Source organism: Otolemur garnettii, unplaced genomic scaffold, assembly GCF_000181295.1.
Source record: "Otolemur garnettii isolate 467f Iridium unplaced genomic scaffold, OtoGar3 scaffold00015, whole genome shotgun sequence".
Taxonomy (NCBI): Eukaryota; Metazoa; Chordata; class Mammalia; order Primates; family Galagidae; genus Otolemur; species Otolemur garnettii.
Window position 1 is genome coordinate 12,892,202 of NW_003852410.1, and position 15,257 is coordinate 12,907,458.

Consider the following 15,257-nt stretch of genomic DNA (forward strand, 5'->3'; position numbering starts at 1 on the left):
TCTTATTTAATGGCGGTTTTACACCAAGCACCAAGTCATAACACGCACTGTGCCGGGGCGCGGCAATTTGGCTCTGGACCGCTCTCTTCTTGTTGTTCTCTCGGGGTGGTAAGTGCCTCTCTATAGATTCCCCTCTCAGATTGGATAATTTGATCCTAAGCACAAATTTTATAAGTCAATTCCATAGTGGAAAGCAACACTTTTGAGAACAATAACAAATTGATTTTGTCTGCATTTTGTTTTACTCTGTTATAAAATTGCATAGTACTTTCCAAAGAAAGGCCACAGTTGTGAATTCTGTGTCAGATAACCGAGCTGAGCTATTTGTGTGAACTAATCAGCTCCTCTATTAGATCTGCCAATTAGTCTAAATTCTTCCTTATTATAGAAGATTTCAAGAGTGTAAACATTCTCCCCCAGTTAAAACCCCAAAGATTGTCAAACTGAGCATTTATGATGCCTTTTTGCAAACAACAAGGCCTCAGTGGCAGCTTGAATAGCCTTCCTACGGCTCACCTCTTCAGAATACAGAATGTGGTTGTTTAAAAATTGTCCTTAACTCTTAACTTCACCTCTGGGCCTGGGAACAAGCCACAGAGTCAACGATTATTAAGTAAATGAATCAGGTTTTTGCCATTTCTGTTGGTAGATGGCTTTCCGTCCTGAGAGAACCTTGATTTAATGGTACTTTTATCTTTCTTAATTATATTCAATTTGTGAAGAAAAATAAAGATGGTAAATTACAATTTCAAGATTGCCTCAGTCTGAGACAGGATTACATTTCACGATTAACAATCAAAACATTCCTTCCGAAAAGCCCTCTCATTTAGCAGATGCTCCTATCTGCCGGGAATAAGGGGACCGTGGTTTTAAGACTTAAGATCCAGGGATTTAACCTTCATAGGATTCTAAGCTTTTCTGAAGCCAGCATCAAAGCATTCCAAGTCCCTTGGCTGGAAAAAAGAAAGCAGGGACAACTCTTTCAGTTACCCACACCTCAAAGGCAGGAAATGGTGTCTCAGTGTGTTCCCTACTGAAACCTTAAGTTTTGAAACCACGGTCTCCTGATTCCAGGCTGACAGGAGCGTCTGCTAAATTAAGGAGGGCTTTGGAGAAGAAACGTTGTGATTGTTAATCGTGAAATGTAATCCTGTCTCAGGCTGTTCTAACCTTCTCAATCAGCGGTCTTTTCTTACCTAATTACACGATTCTAAGAAAATCTAATGAGGTGCTGTCAGATTTACATTGGAATTATTTTAAATGTTATCACAGTAGCCATGGTGATGATATATAAATGGACAAAATGCCAAAGATCTGGAGAAATGTCAAAATTACACCCACAGTCGCTCTTAGCATAGGCATTAAGTCAGCGTATTTTAAGCTTTTTGGATCCTCAACAAAGCAGGGTATTTTAGTCAGTGAAAAGAAGCAATGTAAGATGGAAACAGCTGAAGTTACACTATCAAGCTGCCTTTTTTTTTTTTTTTTTTAACTAATGCTCCAGCAGGTGAAAGCTGGGTTCAGATCCACTTCATGGCTTTTTAGTTCTCCAAGGATTGCTATTTGGCTTTTTGAAGAACTTGCAATACGGACTTCCTTATGGAAAATTTTGTTATGTTCATGCTTTAATTATGTTTCCTATGGCTCCTTGGGGAGCGGGAATAATGAAATAACATTTTATGTGTATTTACTTATAAAAAAATCTGGAAACAAAATAATTATAATACTCATTGATTCTCATTATCGATGAAGCTGCCACTTACAAGCATGAGGCTAAATTTCACATTCATGGGGATTTAGACAGCTAAATAACCACGAGCTAGATGCTTACTCAGCTCTAGTGATAAGAAAGTGAGGGCATAAAGAAACCATTTTGGAATGTTCCAGCTCCTCTAGCAACCTGACCAAAGATTATTTGCATCTGCCCTCACTCCCGTGACACAGAAGCAGAGTGAGCAGGGCATACATCATATCCCTTTTCTTGGTAAACAAACATCTTTTAGCCAGGTAGCTCTTTTATAAAGGTGATACGGAATAGATTTAGCCAATACATGGTATATATAACAGACTATGACTACTGTCTTAGTCTGTTTGGGCAGCGATAGCAAAATACTATAAACAAGGTGGCTTATAAACAGCAGTAGTTTACTTCTTATCATTCTGGAGTCTGAGAAGTCCAAGATCAAGGTGCTGGCAGATTCTGTGTCTGATAAGTTCCTAGGCAGTGCCTTGCTATGTCCTCAAGTGGAAGAAGAGATGAGATAGCTCTCTGGGGCCTTTTGTATAAAAAACTACTCCCATTCCTGTGGGCTCCACCCTAAGACCTAATCACCTCCCAAAAGCCCTACCTTCCAGTATCGTCACTTTGGGGGGTCACTATTTCAATATGTAAATTTTGGGGGCATATAAATATTCATACAACAATAACTACACCATCCAGAAACAATAGAAGATAGTGTTCATTGTTCTTTGCACATTCTTGGTCTTTTTAAATCTCACTCTTCACAAAACTTCTAACTAGGCATCGAAATTGGCATGTAAAACAAAATTAATCTGCTGTCCTAGAGGTAGAAGATAAAGACCCATATTTAAAAGTAACATCAACTTTCTATCTTAAAACACACTCATAGGCAAAGTAGAATAGTTCCAAAGAGTTCAGAGTTGATGCATCTTTAGTCCCAGTGGTGGCCATTCACGTCTTGTTCTACGTCAACTGCCCCATCTGGAGTTCCGCAATGTATAATCTCCTTAGTCATACAGTTATCAGTGGTGTCCAAATCAAACACACATCACTTGGGAACAGGTTCTTATCCACAACCAATTACCTAATTTTAAATACAGTTCTAGAAATTTGGCTGAGTTACCAAGTTTCCAAAATTTAGAAGCTCAGAAATGCTACAGGAAATTCTCTGGCAAGGAGGACAAACTGATAACTGACACCTTCATATCAAGCGAAGTGACAGAAAAGACACCTTAAATGGATTCAAGAGCTCAACTTGTTTAAGTTATCAGGATCCTTCTTCCTTTAAATAAGATCATTGCTGATAATCTCTGTTATGGTATCCCAGATTTATCAAGAAAAGTTCAGATTATATAGGCTTTTCTTCAACTGAAAAGATAGAGCAGAGTATTTGCAGAGTTTTATCTGTATTTAGTTTCTCTTAATTACAGATTTACTCTCTGCCTCTCCTATTCTGTTTTATCTACTAAACACTCCCATTGGGTTTCTCCTGTTATCTCTGTCTATAGATTCCCTGCTGGCTTCACTTGCCTTTGCTCTCCCTCTATCAGAAGAGAACTTGGGGAAAAATCAGGTTCAAGGATAACGTTAGCACCTAACTTTCAGAAAGGGGGAGGAGGTGGAACACTGTCTGATAGAAGACAGCCTAGCTGGACAGGGCGACTCCCATTTACCATTGCGTGACATTGGGCACATTATTTAATGTCCTTGGTCTTCAATTTTCTCTTGTGTAAAAAAGGTGGGATAATAAGAACACCCGCATCAGAATTGCTGTGAGGATTAAATACATTTGCAAAGCTTGGAACAACGCCAGGACCCATACCGATGGCATAGGAAATATTAGGCATCATTATCGTTAGGATTGCTGTTTTGTTGTTGATTAAATCATTAATAAACACAAGACGTGGTCCTGGTGTCTGAGTCTTTGAATTACGAAGTCCATGAAAAGAGGGATTATGTCTTTCTCCTTCAGCCTTGTATTCATATGCATGACGACAAGAAGCAGAAAGAAAGACAAAGGAAAAGCATGAAAAGAAATGAGACGTGAAAACAAAATCCAGGACGAACTTCTCTACTTGAGAATTATTTTCTATTGGCCCAGAATCAACTCATAGTTCTGGAAGCACTTTACGTAGGCTTTTTAATCGTAGCAATTATCCAAGCATATTGTGCAGTAGTATTCATTTAAATGCTGATCTTTTCCTGGAAAGGAAAGTTAAGGGCAGAGAATGTGCCAGATATTTCCTAGAAAGCCTAATTTTTTTTTTTTTTGGTTGGACAAAAGAAAAAAATAAGCAATTCCATTGAAAACTGTTTATCAACTTAATTTTTAGGAATTTTATTTGTGTATAGACCTTCCTAAATTTGCCTTCTCTTGCCTCTGGGAGATCTATCCGGACAGGGTCAGAAAGAGCTGCAGAAGGGCAGGTGGTGTCCCAGACAACGCAGGACTTCTTGTGTGTGTCCCAGACACCACAGGCTACAATTCTTCAGTGTACGTATCACTAAAGGGGGAGCATTAGGTTGTGTTCGGAGAATTAACCAAGTCCTATGAACAAGGATGCCCATGAAATGAGCACAGGTAATTATGCTAGGCAGGGTTTGATTACTCTATCACATCCGTTTACCTTTCCCGTAATTCAGAGCCATGCCTGAGAGGGCAGGACTGCCATCAGCCCTAGTCAGTGATTCCAGGATAGCAAATGATAAACATAATATGCAACTTGGCCCCATAACAAACCCGCTTGGAATAGTGCTTGAAACACCATTTCCTAATAGCGTCATGGGCCCCTGGATGTATTTGGTTCCTTTTTCCTTCATCAGAGCTGATTGCTGTTGAGGGTTCACATGCTACAGCCAAGGAGCTCATCCCTGAAGCCACCTTCGCTTGTTAATGATGTCCAAATCAATACCTTAACAAGTTTTTTTTTCTTTCCTGTTCCAAAGAGAGGAAAGTTATAAGAAAGATTATTAGATAACTGAAGTGTGTTCATGGCAAGAAGCAGCCAGAAAGTTAGAAAAGGATTGCAAAGCGTGTGTGTGTGAGTGTGCGATGTGCACATGGTACGTGGTGAGGGTGAGGATGTGGGTTAAAAAGCACAAAGACAAATGGAATAGAAAGTCTCATGTGTCAATGGAAAGGTTATGAACACCAACCAGGAGAAAAATCTTCTGACAGGGTGAAAGTTCTTTTAAAATAGTTAAAGCAAATAAAGGTAACCAAGCAGGCGTCTTTTCCCTGAAATCTTAGTCATTTTTAAAGCAAACACTTGACTTGTTCTTTATTTCTCCCACACAGCGCACACGCGTCCACACGCTGGGCTATTTCTGTAGGGAAGTACATCAGGGCTCCGTTCCAGAATTGCTTGCTCAAAATTACACAACTTGGAGCGGCTTTCCAAAACACTATTTCTGACAGATGCCAGAAAGATTTTTCTCTGTAGTTCGGGTGTGGTTGAACCTTATGGTCTGGTATAGCTATAAGGGCATCAAAGGGAATTTTCCCAAGTGGGCCTCTGGTTCCTTTCAAGGAGAACATATCCTGAGGCAAGAACTATTTGGTAATAGATTTGGGGTCTGGTTGATGGAACAGTCCTTTCAAAATTATCCCTCTACAAAGTGCAGTGAGGTATACATACATATACCCGTTACGTGGGATCTCTCTGGGTCACTTAAATATTGATGTGATTAGTTTGACCTTCATGCCTGCCTTATGAGAGTAGGAAGCCCTACCCAGTATTTCAGAAGATTACCATCTCATGGCCCATGCTGTGTCCTTCTTCTGAATCCAACAGAAAGTTCAGTCTATTCCTCAACTCCAGTGGTGAAAACATAGATAAATCAAGGAATAGTGTTACCCATACTATGCATGAGTGAGCCTCATGAGTGATTTTACTAAGCATGTGGAAGTGGGTTGGGAGAGGCGCATTAGATATCTTCATTTATAGACGGCCCACTAGTTACCCTCTAACCAGGGCATTTCCCACACCGCTCACCACAAATCAGAAGGAGCCTTTCTCCATCTCCCTTGTTTTTCCTGCCTGTCATCCTCTCGGCTTTGCTCACTTATCCCTCTCCTTCTCAGAAGCCAGATTTTCTTTCCCCTTCTCATGAGATGCAATTAGACTTTCTCCTCGTGGGCCTTGGCTTGTGAGTACACCGAATGCTACATACATACAATGGAGTATTTTCAACCTTAAAGAGGAAGGAAAGTCTGATACAAGCTACACTGTGGGTGAACCTTAAAAACAGCATGCTAGGTGAACCAACCCAGACACCAACTAAGAAATACTGCACGATTCCATTTGTACTAAGGGTGGGGCACCTCGCACAGGCATTGAATAAAGGCAGAAAGCAACCCTGAGGTTAGCAGGGCTGAGGGAATTAGAAATGGGAAATGACTGTTGGCGGGCAGAGAGTTCCTGTTGGGAATGATGAAAAGGTTCTGAAACACACAGTGACGTTCCTCGCACAACATGGTTAATGGACTCTAACGTCACCGAATCGTACACTTAAAAAATGGTATTGCTTCTCAGCCTTTTGGCTAAGATCAAGTGTAAAAATGGTAAAAGTGGTGAACTTTATGTAATTATGGGTCAATGGATTAAAAAATGAGCTTTGCTATTAAGCAAAAAAAAAAATGGTATCATTTAATTAATAAATAGACAAAGATTTTGAAAATTGCTATCCTTAACATTATAAAAGTAAAGCCAGGTAGATAGATAGGTTAATATGCTGCTGATGGAAGACAAGTACACATTGCATGTCTGGAAAGAGAGATAGCAATATGTGTCATGAGAATTCAGAGTATTGATTCAATATTTTGATTCAACATTTTCCTTTCTCTTAAAGAAATAATTTGAGTGAAGGCAAAGATCTGTGTATTAATTCTTCATTGGCATGTTTTGTTGTTATTTGCTGTGTGATTGGCACTTATTGTGTTGTTATTAAGGTCCCACATGAAGTAGCTGGGTTTGTTGTGTCAGCATTTAAGGAGATGGATTTTCTGTGTTGCTGAGACATCCTAGTGGGAAGCTGGGAAGGGGTGTGGTCAGATAGGTAGAAAGTTGAGTTGATCCCCTCTGTTTTGCACTATCAAATATTTGTAAGATCCTATTTAACTCATGGTTTACATGGATAGTGTTAGAGATGTTTAGAGTTAATAAGTCACCTATGCCATAGCAATGCTATATAAAAATTAAGGAAGAAAATTCACAGTAACATACCCACAAACATATACTCTCTCTCTATTCCAGAATCCTTAAGTTCCTATTAGAATGTTCCTTAACTTTTCATCTTTTTCAGAGTCTCCTTTTTAAAATCTGACCATTTAAGCCCTGACCCTTTCATTTCATCTCTCTGGGTTGAGCTAAAAAACAATGCTAAAAAATCCTTTTATCATAAGGACATTTGCACTAGACTGTTCATTGCAGCTCAATTTACAGTTGCCAAAATGAGGAAGAACCTAAATGCTCGCCAACCCAGGAGTGGATTAACAAGCTGTGGTATATGTACACCATGGAATACTATGCAGCCATTAAAAGATATGGAGACTTTATATCTTTTGTATTAACCTGGATGGAGCTGAAACACATTCTTCTTAGTAAAGTATCACAAGAATGTAGAAGCAAGAATCCAATGTACTTAATATTAATATGGAGCCAGTAGAAGATCTAATACATACCCACATAAGAGAAAAACTCAAATCAATTCAAGATGGAGTGCAGGGGAATGAGGGAGCTGGCAGAGAGGAGGAGGGAGGGGGATGGCTCTGCTCCCATTTAAATGGCACAACATCAGGGTGGATGGCACCTCTTGGGGGTGGGACACAGTTATAAGAGAGACTCTACATAACAAATGCAAACACTGTAGCCTAATTCTTTGTACCCTCAAATTAACCTGAAACAATAATATAAATTTTAAAAAAGAAAAACAAGTAATTTAGATCATGCTTACAAAAAAAAAATAACTTTTCTATTGCTGTTTAAGTAACTTGTTTCACAGATTCTTCTCAGCACATGCCAGAAGACACAAAGCTTAAAATTGAGAAGTTTGAAATCAGAACAAAAAATTAAACATTGCCTCAGTGAATTTGATTGTATGCTATTTCAATACTTTGATTTTCAGAGTCTTTCCACAATGATATGTTATACAAATTTATGCTCATGAGTTTCAGACTTAATGCCCTGAACCACTTGTGATTAGTGTTCTGGTAGCATCACCTGTCATGTTATAGAAACCCTACAAAGATAATTATAAGTCTAACCTAAGGTTTAATTTCTTTAACATGTTCTTAAAGATTTCATTCATTAGGTTCTTGAGAAGTTTAGGTATACCTCCATTTCAAAACTCAGGCTTCTTTAAGTAAGGGAGAAAATATCTTTCCAAATTGTTCATTTTGACCCTCATGGGATTGAAGTTGTAAAGAAAATACTTATAAAACAAAAGCTTAACTCAATATTTCTGCTGACATAAAAATAAGGTTGCCTACCAATTTGTTTCTACTCAAATCAAATATTTGAATTAAAGTGCATAAGTAATCTGAAATAAACATGGATAAATTACTTAGTTCCTCCCTATTCTGAAAAGAATGAGCACACATAACGTGTCTTTCACACATTCGATAGTAGGCTGCTGTTAGTACCTTCTAGATCCTCTCCAGTTAGCCAATTAAAGTCTCTTTCTGTCTGAGCAGAACTTACTCTATTAGAGTAGGGGAAAGAGATCAATAAATAACCAAATAAATCTATAATCCTAGGTGGTGGCAATCACTATGGAGAAAAGTAAAATATGGGAAGGGATATGGAGTGGTAGGACAGGGTTGCTATTTTATAGTAGATAGCCAGAAAATGTGCCTTTCATTGGTAATGATTTATTGTTACTAATAGATTTTCTGCCTTGGTTCTGGTTATAGAATGCTGTAAAAGAAACCTTCCTAAAACTTGATGTTTTAAAATGATGACAATATTGATTTTGGTCACGAATCTGCACTTTGTGTTGGGTACCGTGGGGACAGCTCGTCTCTGCTTTGCTTGGGGCCAGTAGGGGCTGAAGTCACAGAAAGCTTGCTTGTTCATATGTGTGGGGCCCGAGCTAGAAGGACTCACTCAAGCTCCTGGGGACTAGAATAGCGGGGACCCTTCAGGCATCGCTCCCTGTCTCCATGGGGTCTCTCCAATATGGTGGCTTCCAGGTAACTGAATCCCTTACAAGTCAGCCAGGGAGGTATTGTAACTAGTCTGGGGAGTCACATGGCATCACCTCTGCCATATTCTATTGGTCACAGCAGTCACAACCATGCCCAGGTTCCAGGGGAGAGGAAATAACCCCAGAAAGTTCTGGAACAGCAGACAAGATAGAAATATTGCTGTGGCTTTTAAAAACAATGCCATGGGATATCTCTTTGAACTTACTATGGAAAATAGGGAAAATAACTTTGAGCACAGACTTCATTTGTTCTCCAAGGACAGAAGTGGAGCTAATACAGCTTTGAGGTGTCAGCTCTGCCTTAAATGTCTGGGCTACATAGCCTTAATCTTGTTGCTTTTACTCTTAACACATTCGTGATGCTGGCATTTCACAGAATTCTTTTGTAATGCATTCCTTTTAACATGCTTATGAGAAAATGATCAAGTGTAGATGTGTATCACTTTCATGTGAACTACACATGAGGGACCAAGCTTGTGGTGATTCACATCATTCAGATCAACTTGAAATATACACCACACTGCCACATCACCACTTCCAGACTGGTAAACACCACAATAAGAGGTTATAAAAAGGATGTAATAAATGGTAACAGCCCAGTGCCTGAGAACGTTAAGTACAGACCCCATCAGACTCCAATTCTAGAAAAGTAAAATGGCTACCAAACATCCTTCCCTTGAGGTCTTCGGTTCATTCAGAAAGGACGGCAGCGGCACAGATTACCCCACTCTTTCAGAAACCTTTTTGTGCCAGAACCCCTTACTTACACTTTCCTTATTAAACTTTGTGAAGATAAGGTCTCCTGTGGGCAGTCCCTGTTCTTATATCTCTCTACTCTTAAAAGGTCCTCAAAAATTTGACACCAGTTCCCCTCCCCAAAGTCTCTGCCAAAGCCCATCGATGAGAAATAAATATTTTACTGAAGATCACTTGGGCATATGAGGAAAAGTATATCACACTGCACAGCATAAATTTAATTTAAAAAACTCTTCTCTGCCAAGAGACAATGATCTCATCTCACCTTCCCTTCTCTAAGCACACACGCCTTTAAAACATTCCCTTTATAACTTGCAATAGCTCAGGTTTCCCTCTGTTTACAAACCCACACACAACTCAACAAAAGGATAGGGATTGCTTAACACTGAGTATCTATCACTGTTTGGGCAGGACCCTAGAGTGTCCCAGTCACACTGAATTGATCCAGGGTAACTCCCCAGGTCCCCTAGCATAGTGGTTGCTCAGCCTGGCTGCACACTAGCATTGTGTGAGATGCTTGAGCTATACCCCAAACTCAACCAGGTCCCATATGATCCTGGTGCAAAGTGCAGGAAGCCAGCAACTCCTACCCTGTGCGGATATCCATGGCATGCCATAATACTTCTACAGCCACCTCCTTCTCATGCTTCTTTCACCAGGTCCCACTCCCCTGCCCTTACACTCATAAGGTATCTCCATTGCGGAAAGGAGACAAAATAATTCTGTGGTTAGGACTTTGCACTATAGATTTTGAGAAGTGTTTCTTTTAGTGATGGCTCAATGATTGCTACAATTAACAGGACTCATACTATTTTAGCATGTTTCACATAAAAATGTTAGGAAAACTTTGCAAAGGAATATAAATGAATGAGTGAAATGCAATTGTGCCTTGGTACTCTACTGCTGCTGCAAACGGCAAGTGCACATGAGTTTAGCTGGTATTTCTCCCCCCACAAAGAATATGTGTGTGCCTCTGTGTTCTTTTGTGTACTTGTGCACCCAACAAATGGTGCACTTTATAGGCTACAATGATTTCCTGAGGTAATTAACGTGAGGCTTGTAGCACAGGACTACGGTGAGAGTGCAGTGAGGTGATATCTGCCTCAGATATACAAAATTTAAGGGTTAAAAAATAATTTTTATGCAATATTTTTCAAAATCAAAATCAGTGCTACGAACAAGATGTTAATATTTCTAATAAAGACAAGATGAGTAATAGCACTTTCCCAGCTAGGTTGAAACCTGAAACAAGGGGAAAAAATGAATAAAATAAATCCCATCTGTATAGGAATTTTACTATTTTCTTTAGCATGGATTTCTTAGACTTATTGCAATTTTTTAAGTGTTAAATTAAAGATTGTTTTGATTGCTGTGTTCTTTTTCTTTTTGGTATCCCCTTAGGTTTTGCACGTGAGACAGGTGCCACATTCACCTGGCCTTAGTCCTGGCCCTGCAATGGGGTCCGGTACCCAGTGGCTCCTCACTAAATGGCTGCTTTGTCCTGAGCAAGTCCCTCTTTCCCATCTCTTGCTCAATCTCAGATGTGCAACAGCCTTCAGGTCTAATAGCAAGTAGCTGCCCAACCCAAGCAGGTCCTCCTCTTCCCTTACTCCACCCGTGGGAGAACTGGGCACTCACCACACAATCCTAGTCATGGAATTTTCACAGTTTAGAACTCAATTGGCTTCATCTACCTATTCTCGTTTCCACACTTGGATTCCTTCTTTAACATTTGGACAATGTCCTCCTACTTTCCAGAAAAAAATCTATCTGCTTCATTCTTTTTAAAATTAAGTCTGATTTTCACCAAATATTAGAAAGCTATAAGAGAAAGGCATTTTGCTTACTTACTATTATTGTGACAATATTACCTATTCATTCGTTGTTGAGAATTTGAAGAAGTCCATTTATAGTATAAGCAGCTATTATGCCATGGGAAAAACACTAGTCTTGGGGTAAAAAGTTCTGGATTCAAATCAAGGCTCTCTATTAATATTTAAAGCTAATTGTGTGATCTTGGGCAAGATATTTGAGTTCATTGTATTTTCTATTTGAAAGCTATTTTCATAAGCTAAAGTATAACACATTTATGTGGTTTAATATCATAATCAGTGATAATACTGGAAATTTAATAAGAATCTCTGAGCTAGCGTTAGACTCTAGACATCAATATTTAAATCAATTCTCTAAAAAATATATCTTCAATTGCATAAATATAAGTTATGAATCCCAGAAAACAACTTGCATGATGTGAAGATTTTGTGCATGTGTTATAAAGCAAGTATAAAAGAGGTAATGAATTCTACATTCCTATGTAATATTGTATGGTCAGTATTATTTTTTTTTAATTTTTCATAATGATTTATTTATATAATAAAATGAAATTCCGCATAGCAGAAGATTTGTTCAATAAGTGGTCCCCAATTTTTTTGGTGTTTTCGCTGTTAATTTCTTTTTTGGAGGAGCACATATGTTTTAAGGTTTTCTAGAAATATACTGGAGAATCATGCATTGCAGCCAGCATTGGAGGCAATCCTGGGTCACAAGACTGCAACTCCTTTGCTACTGGTCCTATAATGACAGAGACTTTCATTTCACCTTCATTGTTTACTGTGACCTCTGCATTATCTTCTAAATTAAAAAACACGCCATCTTTTCTCTGGTGTGACTTCTGCTGTCCTGTTACCACTGCCAGATGTACCTTGTTTCTCAGCTCTGGTTTGCCTTTCATAACTGTGGCCATCCCCATGTCACCCACACCAGCAGGGAAGTCTATTGAATCACCCCTTGATCCCCTTCTCAGAGATGATATACAGATTTTTGGCTGTATTGTCAAAATTCTTGGCGGTGTTGTCAGCACAATGATCACAGCTCCCACCGGAAGACCCAGAGAAATCCAGAATTTCATGTTGGAAATCATCCTCACTTTGACATCTTGGATGACTGGATTAGGATAGAAAGCCAGTATTAATCTCTTAATACAATTTGTTCTGTGTTCTTGCTACTTTAGTGACTCTGCTATTTTTGCATGTGTTTTAACTACGATGTAAATATATAAAAAATATGTCAAAGTGTCCATTTATATCTCAGACACTCAGATTATCGGGCACCACTCTCAAAGATTCTAATTCAGGAGGTCTGGGCAAAGGTTTAAGAATTTTAGTTTCTACAAGTTTCCAAGTGAAACTCACATCCCTGAGAAAGGATTTTATCCAGGTATTCAGGCACAGTTCGAATCCACAGTACTATGAAACCACATAAAGAGAGAGAATGGGAAATAAGGCTGAGTTTAATCCTCTATTGTTATAGCAACCAGCAATCGCCATGATCACACCCATGACAAAATAAATATCATCGTATAGTTTCTTGAGCTGTCAATCAAATTTTAATCCAATTGATTTTTTAAAGGAGTATAAATAATTCTCACTGTCATATGACTCTGTGGGCCTCATTCCATCATATGAGCTCATGAGACACAATTGAGTTAGCAGCCTTTTTTTTTTTTTTTCTCCCTACTGTAGATTTCAGACTTTGATTCTGAATTCTGGTTCCAGAAATTTTCTTGGCTTTGACATTGGCCATTATCTCCTCACTCTGCCAACATGCTTTTAAACTGGTCCAGCCCCTATCTGGGCAAAATGCCCTGATGAAGCCAGGAAGCAGAGTTGATTGCTACCAAGAAAACCATGCCCTTTTTGTCTGTTCCTGTAATCAGGTTGGAAGGCAATAGCTGGAAACTTCATTCTACTCACGAGTCAGAATATTCCAAATCCCATCTGAAGCGTTGTTCATTTGAAACCAGAGCATATCCAGCCATCCTCACTAGCGTTTTCTTGGATCTCAGTAATATTTGTCCAGCATTGCCCTCTAGTGCTCGTGGGCATGTTTCTGATTACACCTTGCACCTCATTTACTAATGAGCGAGTTGGGAATTAAGTTAAATCATTTGGGGAAAGATGCCCTCCCCTAATTTCACAGCAGACAGAAAAAAGTCAAGATCCACGAAGCGTGAGAAATGTTAGGAGTGCTTCTTGCCTGGTCATCCCAGAGTACATTATATAAATTTGTTGTGATCTTCTACTTTCAATCATTTTGTTCTGACAGATGAGATTTGTTCATGCTTTTGACCTACCCAAGAAGAAACACAGTGTAGGATGGGAGGTTATTGGAATGAACTCATTTAAGCCACATTTTTCTTTGCTCTGTGCTACAAGTTCCTTTCACTTTGAAAACATAGGTTTTCAAAACACACGATAAGGGCAACTTGCATCTTCAAGAGAAGCTGAAGCATTTCTTTCAGGATTAGTCACAAACGTTCTGGATGTTCTTTAGTTTGGGGCAGGAAGCTTGTTATTAACTTTAAAAGTGTCTGAGAATCCATACGGAAGCGTCCCCTTTCTGCCTAGAAGAAAAAAAGAAGACTCAGATGAAAAACAGAGAAAAGAAAATTAAACAACCGTACGTGTTTCTTTTTGAACTTCTTCTTCCTAGACTAGGCAGGTAGCTCTCTGCACAGCATGGCCACCCAAGGTCATGGGCAGTGTCTACCATGCTCATCTGTTCAGGTGACAGGAAAAGTGCCCTCTAAGTTCTGGTCTGAGCAGCCAGAATGCAAGTGTACGACCTCCCTGATCTCCAGAGCTGTTTTTTCGGAGACAGGGCTTTTGTGTTCTAATTAGGTGAGCAGCACAGCTCTGAAGAGCAAACATACAGTGGGATTGTGCCCACTGCTTTAGCAAGCCATCAGTGCTTCCCGGCAGTCACGTCCCTGAGGACCGGGACTAGGTGCTGTACAGTCTGGTCATTTCTGTAAAGAAAAAAACCTAACTTGTCAACTCTCCCAGTTAATACACACCAACTAAAAAAAATACACTTTTAAAAGACTTGCCTTTAAAATTAAAATCAACAGAAAGTGATAAAGGTCCAAAGGGAACCACACTAAAATGTGTTTTAAAGCAATGAAATTATCAGTTGTTTAAATTTTCTCATTAGAGTTTTCTTGATAACCTAAATTTTAGACAAAAAGCAAATGTAATAGCTTTATAAGGTATAAGGTATAAGTCACACATCATCAAATTTGCTCATTTCAAGAAGACAGATCGATACACAGTGTGTCCATGAAGTTCATGTGCAATGTGAAATAGTTTAACATAGTAAATGACACACAAACTTCATGGGCACCCTGCCTGTTAGTAAAAGTGCAAAGTTGTGCAATCATCCCCACACCTAACTTAGGACATTTCCATTACCCCTGAATGTAACTTTGTGCATATTCGTAGCCAATCCCTCTTCCCACCCCTAACCCCTGAGAACCAACGATTTACTTTCTGTCTCTCCTTATTATGCCTTTTTCTGGCCAGTTCATACAAATGGATCCCATGATGTGTGGTCTTTGTGTATGGTTTCTTTGATTGATGGTGATGTTTTCAGGGTCTATTCTTTTTGTAGCATTGTAGTTCCTCATTCCTTTTGGATAATGTTCCATTGTAGGAGATATAGATATCTCCTATTTTGTATATCACTTCATCAGTTGATAGACATATGGGTTGTTTCC

The 15,257-nt window shown here is 39.1% G+C and overlaps 1 pseudogene; it reads right to left on the bottom strand.

Moving 5' to 3' along the window:
* Window positions 1–12,207: 12,207 nt before the first annotated feature.
* LOC111723730 lies at window positions 12,208–12,623 on the bottom strand (annotated as a pseudogene).
* Between the last annotated feature and the right edge of the window lie 2,634 nt (window positions 12,624–15,257).